Raw genomic sequence first — 10,570 nt, 5'->3', positions numbered from 1 at the left:
TCAGAAAGCACATTGTCTACTCTCCCAGCCAGACAAATGGGAAACTCTCCTACTCATATCTTTTCCCTGCTATATAGAGAATATTTTCATACTTTTATATTAATGAAAAGGTGTCTATATTTCACACACATTTATATTTTTGCAATAACAAAGCAGTCCCCACAGTTCTGTAGGAAATGGAAATGGGGTGTGTGGGAGGGATAACACTCAAAGTAGTGGAAGGAGGATCAAGAGACCTGCCCCCACCCCAGCCTGCAACTTTGGGACAAATGCTTTCCCTCTAGTTCTCATTGCCCAGTCTGTAAAATGATGGGTTTGGATTCGATGCCCTGTGTTAACCTCTTCTGACTTGATTTCTACCCCTAATTAAATGGATGGGGTGTAAGACTAGTATGCATGACATGCCCACTGCCTTCCTGTTCCCTCATCTGCATCTCTCTCCTCTTGTCCAATGTCTTACCTTGCAAGATCTTCAGCACATTATGAATTTCAGCATTCCTGTTGCCCTAGAAAGGCATTATTTCTGAGATTGTGCAGTGCCCCTTTTTGTAGCATCTCATAAACTCCCTTCCAGGATTCTTTCTTTTTTTTCTTTCCCATCATCCTGGTCAAACTGCTTCTCTCCTTGGTTCAGAGGGGTGTGTGTGTGTGTGAGAGAGAGAGAGAGAGAGAATGCCTCTCTGGTTACTGTCTCCATTCCTCTGCTGTACCTGGGATTTCCTTTACCCAGAATTTTGTTAAGTAAAATGATTCACTCTAATTCTTCAATTTCTGGCATACTCTAGAAAGTCATTTAATGTTTTCCTTCTTCCAGTTTATCCATTTTGATTTCACAGTTCTCTTTGGCTAGCCCTTAAAATCACACTTTCCCTGGTTTAATTTTTCAGGGTCTTTGTCTTTATCCTTCCTTCTTGCATTTTCTTTTCTTAGGTCACCTTAAAAAAAAACATTTTTTTTTTTCAAATACCTTTCTTTGTTCAGCAGAGGGCTCTCTTCCCATCCCTCTTGCAGTCGGGCAGACAGGATCTGAAGCTTGCTCCCAGTCTTTCCCTCCGGTTTTCTAGCCATCAGAAACACTAAGATACTTACACTTGTAAACAGTTCAGCCTTGTTCGGTGTGGTCGCATTCAACCTTCCCTCCTCAGCTGAGAGCCCCTTACCGCCTTCCCGGCTCGTTAATTTCTTGGATGCCCTCCCAATGTTCCTGATGTTATGGGACTCATTATAGCCTCTACTCAACCCGCTCAGGAGGGGTAGGTTTCTCCAAGCCTAGTATTACAGCTGAAGAAACTGAGGCTTAGAGAGGTTCTCTCCAGGTCGTGCAGCTTGTAAAGTTAACCCTTCTAAGCCAATTCTAGTTTTCCAGTCCATCCCAGCAGCCTCGCCTCATGCCCTTCGACTGCATTTTTAATATCAGATTTCCCCTGTTGTGTACGAGATCCTTTCCCCCCTGTAGACCAGAGGCAGAAAGATCGTCTCCAGCTGATGGGGTTGCAGAATTGGGGAGCCGAGGGGAACAGAGAATTTCTTGAGGTTCCAGCGGTTGGGTGGGCACAGTTCCGGTGCGCTGACGCCCCGGCACAAAGCCGGGTTCGAGACGGGGCTTACCGAGGACGGTTAGGCAGGATGTGGGAAAAGGGATCAAGTGCTCCAGGGACCTGTGTCTCACCGCTCGAACGCCGACCACGGAGCGGGACTTCTATCTATCCTCCGGGTAAGCACACTTGGCAGACTCAGGGCGGGAGCCAGGCCGATCCCGGGGACGCAGAGGTGCAGGGCGCCCCCTCGCGCTCCTCGCGCGCCACGGGGCTGGCGGGTGGCGCGCCCGCCGCGGCAGGTCCTCTCCAGCCCCCTCCTCCTTTTCTCTAGCGCTCCCCTCCCTCTCTCCCCTCGCTCCCAACTCCTCCCCCATCGCCTCTCCCTCCCTACTCGGCCCCCTCGGTCTCCTCCTCTCTGCTCTCAGCCGCGCGCCGGGTCGGGAGCTAGTTGGAGCGCGGGGGCTGCCGCCCGAGCCCAGCTCGGCGGAGCCGGGCGGGTCGGCGGCGCGTCGGACCACTGCAGGCGGACCCGAGCGTGGCCGGCGCGGACCCGGGTGGCAGCTGCACTGGAGCGCCGAGTGAGGGTCGAGGGCCATTCCTGCGCGGCCGCCCCATTCCCAGACGGGCCGCGAGTCCTCCCGGTTCCCGTCTGCCGCTCCCCGCCTCCGGGAGCCGGGAGCCGCTTGGAACCCGGCACCTGCGCCAGCAACCCGGAGGTGAGTCCCTGGAGTCCCGAACGCTTTGCCTACGCGGGCTGGGGCTGCAAGTTGCAAACTTCAGCAACTCGGGTGGGTAGAAGGGTAGGGGCCCAGCGGCGCTGGCAAGTTGGAACCAGGTTGCGGAGACTGCGGGCGGGAGGGGAGGGAGCCCCCGGGCTTCCGCTCTGCCCGCTGCCACCTCGGCGGGGACGCCCACCGTGCTGCGGCGCTCCCGCGGTCCGTCGGCTCCGGCTCCGGGGCACTGGCCCGGCCGCGATCTGTGCGTCTAGACTGCACACCGGGATGGGGATCCGGGGCTGGGCCTGAAGGAGGGGACGGACGAACGAAAGGCTGGCAGAGAACGGGGCTGAGGCGCCGAGATGGAAGCTCCGAGAGGGCGGACGAGTAAACCCGGTGGAGGCAGAGTGCGCACAGCTAGGCGCGTGGGAGCGCGTGGCCTGCCCGGAGTGTGAAATCTCGCGCTCGGGGACGTCCGTCCTCTGCCGCCGCCTGCGGGGGTCCCCACTGGATTCTTCCCAGACTCCCTGCCATAGCAGGGCCCTGCGTAGCCCAGACTCTGCCCCGCCAGGCCCCAGACGCAGCCGTCCTGGAGCCCCCCGCCTAGGCTTTCAGAAAGGGGTGCGGCGGCGGGAACGCGAGACGCGAACGGCGATTTCCTGATTTATTTTTCTCATGGTAATTTGTCTTTGTGGTTGCGCTGCCCATTCACTTTCAGCTCACGTCGTGCCGGAGATCCAGCGAGGAGGGAGGGAGCGGGGGGCGCTCGGGCACAGGGAAAGATGCAGACAGGAGAGGGGATGGGGACCCGAGCCGGGCGGGAGCCGAGAGGGAAGTGGGCGTAGGGCCGGCCGAGGCTGACGGCGAAGCTGAGGACGCCCGGACAAGCGGAGCCGCAGGCGGGCGGCTGAGGGAGGACAGAGCCGGCTTCTTCGCCTGCCTCAAACTTTAAACAACCAGGAGGAGCCACCTGAAGCGCCCTTGTTGCCTCCTAGCCCTGTGTCGGTGCCCAGTGCTCGGGTTAGTCCGTCTGCCCAGCCGCGCCGTGCCGGGCTGCAGTGGGCCCCGAGATTGGATGGGGAGAGGTGATGACCCGACTCTGCCCCCACTCCTGCGACCCCCTCCAGGCTTTCCGCGGTGGGGATATGAAATCAGCCGGAGAGGGGAAGAACTGCCGACCCTCGGGATGCACTCTTCCTCGGACCCATGACTGAGCCCACGGAACTGGGATTGGGAGGGTGGAAGCTTGCCTATATCTAGACCCCACCACGATCCTACCTTCTCTGGCCAATTCAATCTCCTTGCACCTTTCTCAGGCATCCCCACTTCCCCTCCCATCCCCACCACTTTGGCAGCGGCTTCTCTCTCCTGGCCCTTCTGGCCCGCCTCTTTGTCCTCTCCACCTCCACTTTCCCTCATCTTCAAGCCTGTTCTCTTCCATTTCTTCTCTTCTTTTACCGCAACCTCTCTCCCACCCTCGCCCCGTCCCGCCGCCCTAGTTCCTCTTGACATTCAAAAGTGGCCTCTTGCCTTTTCTGAACCAGAATTGATGACCTTGAAGAAGGGGAAGAGGGGAGCTTGAGCCTGAGAACTGGACCTCACAGCTAGGAAAACAGGGAGAGACAGATTAAGAAGTAACTTGCAAAACCCCGCTGGTACCCTGCCCCAAATCTAGATTTCCAACCTGAAGAGGAAGGGGGATAAAATGTTAGAGAGAGAGGAAGCCTGCCATTCCATCACCCATAGTACTAGAGGACTACAGATCTAGAAATTACGTTTCTAAGTGATCTCATCTCTGTGTGTACATGTTATCCTATTTCCCCATACTTTGGGAATTGATTGGAATGTCCCACAGCCTAGTCCTACCTGTCACCTGCTGGGCCCCCAGTTCACCCTCACTCTCAGGGCCCTCTAGGATTCTACTGTGAGATGATGAGTTCCTTGAAGTCTAATTCACTACTTTCACTGAGGATTGAGGTGGTAGGATGGACACAGAAGGCAAAGGGCAAGATCCCTGATTAGAAGTGCATACTCCCTTGTTAAATAGCCTTAAAGGACCCAGGGCTGAGCTCCAATGCCCCACCACCCACACCCCCAGCAGCTAGATGTTCCCCCATGGTCCTCAAGTGTTGACTTTGTTATTGTGTAGATACAAGGTAAATGAGATCAACAGTGACAGTGAAGTCACATGGTCACTATTTATCAAGCACCTGTTATGTGCCAGATACTAGACGCTATGGATACAACAGTAGATAATGTCTCTGATCTCTGGAGTGGAGGTGAATCAGCATGACTAGGAGAACCTAATTACTAGCATTGCCTGATTGCTGTGATAGAATTTACTGTGGGTGTTTTCCTGTGTGTTTAAGTAACCTGAGAGCTAATATGGAGTTGTCCAAAGGACTTGGGGTCTGGGGTTTGAGGAGGATACTGAAAGGGCTGGGATTCCACCACCTTAGCTCTTCACTCAGCACCAGGTACCGTCTCCATGCTTCAGATTCCTCACTCAACAAGGGGAACGAACACCTCTGTCAACACCTAACTTGTGCTTGTGGTGTGTACAAAGGCAAAGCCAGGTACCTGAAGATCTGAGGATGAGAACTACTGAGAGGACATATTGGTTATTTATACATCAGAGTTTGAACCCGTCTTGGGATCATCCTTTTGCCTTATCCAGTCACCTTGATCACTAGCCCGTCTTCATCATCCAGTGACTGTGTGTGTTTGTGTTGTGTTGGAAATAGTTACCGTTAACGAATGAGTTTTCTTCACATTCAGATCTTTGCATTTGAGTTTTAGACATCGCTAAGTTGGTCTTAAATTTATTACAAAGTTTAACTAACATGTCTTAAATGTATGACTAGAGGCCAAAGCAAGTGTTTTGGCTAATGGAGTTACATTGGATTGACTGAACTGAGCCCTTTTTCTAGAGTTTGCATAAGCAACACCTGGATTTCACTGGCATACTGCTACACTTTTTATGAACCTCCCTCTCTCTGACTTCTGGTTTGATGACATCTGCTTTAGCTGAGGAGATGGCTCTTTGTTGGGTAATCTGGAAAGGGATTTTTGTATGTGCCATTCTTTGCCTCAGATGGAGGAATCTCCTCCAGGACTTTTTTTTCTGAAAAAAAAAAAAAAAAAATTCCTCTATATTAGGTTTGAATGCTAGCAAGTACCAGCTGGGAGCAGAGTTCTGAAAGCGAACAGGGTGCCAAACATTCTGGTGGCTCTGCTATGTCCATTTTCTTCCCTTTGCTCTAGTGCTTTTCTTTAGTGAGCATGAGAGATGAAAACCAAACCTTGCAGAATGCACTCTTATATCCTGACATTAGTCCGGGTCTCACCCACAAGCCATGACTACACTTGGTACCTCCAGGGTGGGAAAAGAAAAAAAAAAAGGCTTCCTTTCCAATTTGCAACTGGACACAGTGGGTAAAGCAGGACAGATGACCTGGGAAGGATGGTGACCAGGGACAGGAGAGTTTGACCTTGAGTACACTTCCCAACAGCTGGGCTTTGCATCCTCCTCCATTCTGACGTGGAACAGGAGAACAAGGATTCTTTTGGGCTTTCCCTGAGCTTTAAAGGCAATGCTGTGTGCCAAGTCCCACCATGACACTGCCCTCATTGATCTGTTTAATAAGGATGACTTAATCAGACTTGCACCTGGAACTCTTTTGAATTTGAAGCCTTGTCGATATTATCAGAATATCTTTGCATGTGAACGAAGAATGTCTCTGGCCTCTTCTGTGATAGGAAAGACTGTGATAAGAGGATGGCTGGTGACCATCTGTTCTGCCATCCCCTGAGGATCAAATTAGAGGAGATAGGTTTAAATTCCCAAAGGAGAATGCTTAGAAATGAGAGAGAGTTGGAAGTGAGGGAGGCTTCCCCATCTTGAAGGGAGATTACAATCACTTCTTGATTTTCCAGGAGTGGTTCATTTCATTTTTGTGTGTGTGGGCTATTTGTGGGGAATGTTTAGTCTCAGGCTAGTTTTTAGTTACATCCAGGTAACCCAGCTGACTGCCTGGATCTTCAGAAAGTGCACTGTCCTTTTTAGCCAAACATCATTTGGAAGGCAAATCTATATAGTAGGTATATGAGGGACTGATGTTGAAGCTGAAACTCCAATACTTTGGCCACCTGATGTGGAGAACTGACTCATTTGAAAAGACCCTGATGCTGGGAAAGATTGAGGGCAGGAGAAGAAGGGGACGACAGAGGATGAGATGGTTGGATGGCATCACTGACACAATGGACATGGGTTTGAGTGGACTCTGGGAGTTGGTAATGGACAGGGAGACCTGGCGTACTGCAGTTCATGGGGTCGCAAAGAATCGGACACGACTGAGCGACTGAACTGAACTGAATATACTCACATACATTCACATATAAACACAGATGCAATGCATTGCAAAGCTATGTTAACAATTTGATCATCCAGTAAAGAGTTACCCTTGGCTGTTTCTCTGCCAGAATTGACATGAGGCTGCCTCTAGGGAGGCAACTTCAGGGAAATGGTTAGTGGGGTAGCAATTTAGATCCATCCCCACTGGTCCACCTGAGCCAAAAGACCCTCCATACTGCCCTCGTCATTGTCCTGAAGCCCCCTACCCAGGAGCTCTAAAAGAGTACAGGAGTACAAAAGAGCTGCAGGTGGCTCTTAATTATTCAGGGATGGGTGGATCCAGTGTGCAAAGCACCTGACCCAGGACTCTTCTTTCTCACCCGACCCGACCCAGGTGCCTTGAGTAACTCTATACCTGCCGTAAGAAGCTGAGGAGATCTTATCATTTAAACAAACTTTGGTTTCTAGCAGCCTCTTCCCTCAAGGTGCCTGGGGGAAACTAGGAGCCCTCCTCACCCCCCCCCACCCCCGCCTCCGCGAAGAGGCTCATCCACCCAAAGCAGTCTGCATTTAAGGTTCACACATTGGTCTGTTGGCCAGGGTGTATTTCTGCCCAAAAGTAGAAGAGAAGAGGAAAACACCACTAGCTCCGACTTCTGCAGAGTCAAATCCCTGTAGATTTCCCAGGATCTAGTTTTCTTCCCTCTTCCTTTTGTAGAGCCACTTGAGTTTATGGAGTCAGCTAGAAACCTGGGCCCCATCAAGAGTCTGAGTGAAGAGCAGTGTCCTTGTGGTGAAAGCTCCCAAACAGGCTAGCTCAAAAGAACACTTCTGTGAATGTCCCCCAAGGCTGAGGGTCATTTTCCTGCATAGACCAGGTGCCTTGGGGCCATCTGCTCCCTTCTAGCATCTCTGTAGCTTCCAGAGTGAGTCTTCACATGCTGGGCTCAGTCGGGAGAGCAGGCTCAAGTGACCTTTGTATACAGTTGCTTGGTCCCACTCAACAGTAATTCCTGTTAGAATCACCTGGGAATGCTTTTGAAAAAATATACATGACCAACCCCCTAATTAAGTCAGAATCCTCAAGGTTGGAGGCTGGGCATTGATTTTTTCTTTTTTCTTAAAGCTCCTAAACCGCGGTTGAGAGCCACTGACCTAAATCTTTCCTAGGCTCTCTCTGGCCTCACGCCAAAGGCATGCCTATTCTCTTTGCCCTCAGTCCTTCACAACAGTCAGGTACCAGCTAGAGCTCCTGGCATTTGGATCATAGCTACTGTTTGTGTTCCTGTTCTGAATTTAATGACTTTCTATTATAAGCTTATTGTGGGAGCTCCCTTCTAGTATAACTTCTTTGTGATTTTTTCCTTAAAAAGCTTTTATAAAAGTAATGCATATTCATTCATCATCTTGGGGCATTTCCTACTAGATATGTGTGTAACAAAATTGTGATTGTACTGTCTGTGTTGCTTTGTAGCAAGCCCTTTTCATTTAATCACATATTGTGATGATTTCCCTGTCTTAAGTATTCTTCTCAAATGGGCTTTTTAATGGCTGCTGGGTATTCCATCTTATGGATGTGCCATAATTTATTTAACAAATCCCGTGTGGGTTAGACATCTAGGTTGTAAACCATTTTTTACTGTTATAAATAATGCTGCAGTGAACATCCTTGTCTATAAATCTTTGTGCCTATTGATGATTATTTCCTCAGAGCAGATTTCTAGAAGTAGAATATTTATGCTTCTTTTTAGCATGGCCCATTTAGACAACTTTTCACTGACTTCCTAGAGCAATAAAAATGTTCCATATTCAGAGCTAGAAAAACAAAAACTATCTTTATGAACCTTTCTGAGGCATCAGGGTGGCTGCTCTGATCTGAGCTGAAGGCCAGAACCCTTGACCCACCCTTGTGCCTGGCTCTACCTCCACAAATTGCCGCCTCACTTGTTCAGGTGAGCTTCAAGGCTCTCCTGCCTCTAACCTAGTGCTCCCCAACCACTTTGACACCAGAGATTGGTTTTGTGGGAGACAATTTTTCCGTGGACTGGGGGAAGGGCGGGTTATTTCAAGATGATTCAAGCGCATTACATTTATTGTGCACTTTATTTCTATTATTATTAGATCAGCTCCACCCTAGATTATCAGGCATTAGATCTCAGAGTTTGGGGATCCCTGCCCTAACTCACAGTCTTTAGTTTCTTTTAAACCTTCTTAGCCTTCTTCACACCTCCATCCCCGGATCTAACAGCAGCCGGCACTGCTTTCAAGCTATTGTTCCATAATAACGGCTATTATTTACTGAGCTGTTATTATGTACCAGACAGTCTGCTAAACTTTATATAAGCTTTATCTCTATTAATCCTCACGTGCCTTTCATGCACATATTATTTCTGCCTCCACTTCCCATTGAGGAAACAAAGACCTTGAGAGAGAAAACAGTTTGCCCAAGGTCACACAGCTAGTAAGTAGGATTTAAACCTAGACTGTCTGACTTCAGAGCCTGTGCTCTTAACCACTGCATACACTGTTTTCCATTCTTGGCTTATGGTGACCACAAGTTGTTCACAAATGCTCCATCAACACCTTGTGTGCATACATTTTGACTTTCTCCAGAATAAGAAGGGCAGTGCTCACATACAAATTGCAGAAGAGTGGGGATGCTATTCATCATGTCTCCCTTTTTCATTTGACTTCCTTGATTCTGTCCTCAATCCTCTCTCCAGGTACCCACACCAGAAAACATTTCTTGTGTCCTTACCAACCAGTTGCCGAGATCCTAGCATGTCTTACAGCTGAGCAGGTCCAAGTTGTAACATATCCCTATTATAGCTTCCCCACCCAGTCAGAAGAATCTGGATGCTATTTCACAGTAAGTTTATAAAGCTGTCAAGGAGGCAGGCATACTATAGTAATGATGGCAGGAGAGAAGCCTGACTTCTGTTGGATGTCAAATACAGCTTAAAGTGGAGGATTGGATACATTTTTGCATTCTTGCCTCAATGACAATAACATTGTCATTGCCCAGAAGGTAGAGAAATAGCAGCCAAAACTGTCCTAATTTGATTCTGACCATGACCAAGAATTAGCTGGTGATGTGGCAGTGTGTAGACGATAGATACCACATCAGCCTGGCATTAATGATGGCAAGAAAAGAAATGCCATGCCCACAGGCCCTCCCTAGTCTGTAAGAAATTTGAAATGGGGAAGTATGATTGTATGATTAGGGATTCCAAAAGGAATGATGGTTTGTGGCAGGTGAGGTTTTGAAAAATGAAGCTTCACGTTTTTATCCATGACTCGGGTGAAACTGGAGTAAGCGAGCTTTTCAGATTTGTTGATGACAAGTCTGTGATGGGCAGCTCCTATAAAAGACAGAATAAATATTCAAAATGATCTCAACAGCCTGGAATGCTGGGTTTAAATCAACAGGAGGAAATTTAACAGGGGCAGATGGAAAGTTGCATTTAGATTGCAGAAATTAATTACTCAAGTTCATGATGGGGGTGGGGGTGGGGGAGACTTGATTTGGCTGCACAGCCTGAGAAAAACATCTGAGGGGTTTAATTGGACACAGGCTTCATAGCAGCCGACAGGGTGATGGGGTTGCTCAAAACAATACTATCTTGAATGGCATTAAAAGACAGGCAAGGTCCAAATTGGTTTCTTCCTGGTCATTATGTCCTCATGTCTGCATGTAGATTTTAGAGAGGACCCTGACCAACTCAAGCATGATCAATTGGGGGACATTCTGTGTCAGGAGGGTTTGGGAAACCCAGCTATGAAAGGCTTAGTGAAGGGAGGGGGAAAATCCTGGGTGTCATGGTGGCTGACTGCAGAAGAAACAGGACTTCTTGTAGAACAGAACACAGTTAATCTGCCTGGAAGAACCAGAAGGCTCCAGAGTGGAAAGTCCAGGAAGCTGGATTCTTTACAGTCTGCGTCTTCCCAACCAGTTGGGTTCC

At 49.2% G+C, this 10,570-nt stretch overlaps 1 protein-coding gene across 2 annotated transcripts in view; it reads left to right on the top strand.

Annotated features, from left to right (window-relative positions):
- The first annotated feature begins 2,131 nt into the window (after positions 1–2,131).
- SEMA5B (semaphorin 5B) overlaps positions 2,132–10,570 on the top strand; it is a 123,288-nt gene continuing 114,849 nt past the window's right edge. For both annotated transcript variants that reach the window (XM_065943237.1, XM_065943235.1), the window contains exon 1: positions 2,132–2,254. The gene's annotated coding sequence lies outside the window, so the exon portion shown is untranslated. The remainder of the gene's footprint in view (positions 2,255–10,570) is intronic.

Source organism: Muntiacus reevesi, chromosome 8 (assembly GCF_963930625.1).
Source record: "Muntiacus reevesi chromosome 8, mMunRee1.1, whole genome shotgun sequence".
NCBI classification, from domain to species: domain Eukaryota; kingdom Metazoa; phylum Chordata; class Mammalia; order Artiodactyla; family Cervidae; genus Muntiacus; species Muntiacus reevesi.
Note: the sequence above shows the minus strand (reverse complement) of the source record. Positions and strands in the feature narration are given on the sequence as shown.